Here is a 2,692-nt window from a genome sequence, read left to right on the forward strand (position 1 = left end):
CCCCCCCCGGCCCCCTCGCATTTCCAGTGCGTCAGCTCACCCTGCCTCAATGGAGAGCCTGCTCGTCAGGAGAGCGGAGAGGGGCTCGAGTGTCGCGGCGTGGCGTGGCGCAGCGTGGCGCGGCGCGGCGCAGAGAGCAGGAGGCTGAGTTGAGAGGGCTGGATGGTCTTTGGAGTGCTTTCCTAGCGGATTCCACTTGGCTGACCATTGAGCCGTCGGAGGGGTCGGGCCGGGCCGAGTGTGGCGGTGCCACTGTCAACTCATGTCCTCCTCGCCCCTGCCCCACCCCCTCCTACCAGTCCTCCACACAGTGGTCTCCCCCTCTCCTCCTGCCCCTTGGCTCTAGTTCCGACCAATTATATCAGATTAAAGCGATTCATCAGGTGTGCTGTGTGCCACCCGCCCGGTCCACAATAGGGGGAGGGAAGGGGATATCCGACACACACACGCACACACACACACACACACACACACACACACACACACACACACACCAACGGCCTATAACCATATAGCAGTGAGTAACGCCCGACCTATAAATTTGACAACAAATACACACAAAACTGTACTCTTTTTTGTCGGGCGCCCTATCGTATTTTTAAGCAATTGAACAGGCTTATGCCTTATTATCGGCGCCCGTCCGTGTGTTTGACTGTCGCCCTTGTCGAACATCGTTGCGTACGCACACGGGTTTGCCTGTCGTCTCTGACGCCTTGCGACCCGAGAGAGTAGGCAACCCGCCCGCTCCCGTGCATCGCAGTACAGTCTATCCACCGATGTGGACGGGGCGAAGCATCTCGTCAGTGACGCGGTTCTCTAGACTCCTTGTTCCTGAGGAACGACATCGTTGACGGCGACCTCACGCCGCCCGCTTCGACCTGTGCAGCTCGCTCTCGCCCTCCTCGTCCGACGCCGTGCTCGCTCGCGCGCAGTCCTCCTCGCCGCTCTCCCCGCGGGGCCGGCGGCCGGCGCGGTGGCGCTCGCTGCGCTAACCAACCCGGAGGAGCAAACAGACCAGTTGCAGGAAGGCAATTAGGGCCTAATTCGTTGAAGCGAAGCGAGAAGAGACAGAGAGAAGGGGGGAGGGAGTGGAGGAAAGAGAGAGGCGGGCGAAGCGCCAAGAGACAAACACCTGGCGGGAGGCGACCGCGCCTAACCTCAGCAGGCGGCCGTCCAAAGTTTGAACGGGCTCGCAGAGGTCCGGCCTCAGGTGAGGAGGGGGGAGGGGGGAGCCAACGGGTCTCGAGGGATCTGCGGTGAGGGCACGCAGCCCCCTGATGTGATGTGATGTGGATGTGACGTAAGAAATGGGGCGGTAATTCGTACTGAAATATTCCTTTCGAAAAATGAAAAGACGACAACAAATGTCTTTTGCATCTTCCTAGAACTCCCCCTGTCTTGCTGCGCGTCGCGGTGGAGCCGTGGGTTTGCGGGCCGGCTGCTCTAATTCGCTCAGTTCACCGCCACGGTCGTGCGTCCCGCGCGCCCCGCGCCCCGCGCCCCGCCGTTGCCCGTCGTTGCCCGCTGCGCTACCTCAGCATTTCACACCTCTCGCTCCCCCAAAGTTAATAATGCCCCAGTTTCCAACTCCTCGCCGTCACAGGCCATAAAACACGAACAAAGTGGGACGACTAAGGTGGGAAGGGAAATACCCTGGCCCCTTCTCATCCCTTCCCTTTCCGTCTCCCTTCCTCCCATTCTCTACGTTGCGTTTCCTTGCCCTCTTAGTGCCCCCTCCTCCCTCTCTCTCTCACTCTCTCTCTCTCCCACCCAGTTTCACTTGACGACAAATTTTCGTCTTACTACGCAAAGAGGAACCGCAAACACCAGCACGACCACCGGCGCCAGAATCTCGCCACTTGAGCCTCTCTCGCTCTCGGGGCTTTTCTGTCTCTGTCTCCCCCCCCCCCATCTCTTTCTCTCTCTCTCTATCTGTCTGTCTTTCTCTTCCTGGTCTCTCACCCAACCTCTCAACTCACAGCCCATAGCACCTCTTTCTCTCTCGCTCGCGCTTTCTCACTAACTCCACTCTCTCTCTCTCTCACTCTCCCACCCATCGCGACCGCCCTCATCGCACTCTCTCGCTATCTCTGTCGCTCCCCGCATTCCTCGTTGCTGCGGGTTGGCTGGCTTGGCTTTAGTTGGGTTGGTGTCGGTGTGCCAGTGGTCCAGGGCGTGGCGGGGCGTGGCTGGGCTTGGCGGCCCGGAGAGGCTCACAGAGCAGCAGCTCTGCGCCCGCGCGACAAACTTCGTGAATTTTCGATCGCGTAGTGTTGGCTGCCTTGGCCGCCGGCACGCCAAGCCATACCCTCCAACACGGCGCCACCACCTTCAGAGCCGTATACAGGCACCGCCCCGCCCCGCCCTTGCGCCGCCGTCCCGCCCCACCCCACCACGCCACGCCCCGCCACGCCCCAGAGACGTCGTTTACTTCGGGAACGGCACGGGTGGAGGAGGGAGGGGGGAGCTGCCATGCTGCAGCGTTCCGCCCCGCCACACCCCGAGCCCCGCTAGGGCCAGAGCTGGAAAAGAGGGAGTTTTATGAGCAGCGGGTACGTGGGCCCTGGAGGGCTTCGGAGGGGGCCCCGCCGCGCCACCGCCCGCCACGGCCCGCCCCGCCCCGCAAGGGTGGCGCCAGGGGAGCCAGCTTGCGTCTCGTCCAGCTAGGGCCAGAGGCAGGCAGGCGGGGTTT

The sequence above is a fragment of the Frankliniella occidentalis genome, unplaced genomic scaffold, assembly GCF_000697945.3.
Source record: "Frankliniella occidentalis isolate FOCC.00 unplaced genomic scaffold, Focc_3.1 Scaffold78, whole genome shotgun sequence".
Taxonomy (NCBI): domain Eukaryota; kingdom Metazoa; phylum Arthropoda; class Insecta; order Thysanoptera; family Thripidae; genus Frankliniella; species Frankliniella occidentalis.